The sequence below is a fragment of the Corylus avellana genome, chromosome ca2, assembly GCF_901000735.1.
Source record: "Corylus avellana chromosome ca2, CavTom2PMs-1.0".
NCBI lineage: Eukaryota > Viridiplantae > Streptophyta > Magnoliopsida > Fagales > Betulaceae > Corylus > Corylus avellana.
Window position 1 is genome coordinate 8,914,102 of NC_081542.1, and position 338 is coordinate 8,914,439.

Consider the following 338-nt stretch of genomic DNA (forward strand, 5'->3'; position numbering starts at 1 on the left):
CGGAGATTTTCGAGGCGGTGTTGAGGGGGAACTTGAGGTTCCCGACGCGGATCTTCCGCACGGTTTCGCCGGCGGCCAAGGACTTGTTGAGGAAGATGATTTGCAGAGATGTTTCAAGAAGGTTTTCTGCCGACCAAGCCTTAAGTAAGTTGTTGATTTTGCATATAAATTTTACTTTTCTTGTTTTTTGGTTAATTTGATTTGATTTCCTTTTCTTTTTTCTTGTAAAAATGGTAAATAAAATATTTGATCCGATTCAAGTGCTGAGCTCTGTCTTCTTGTTTATGAAATGCAGGGCACCCATGGATCCAGAATGGAGGGGCAAGTGCAGAAGAGTG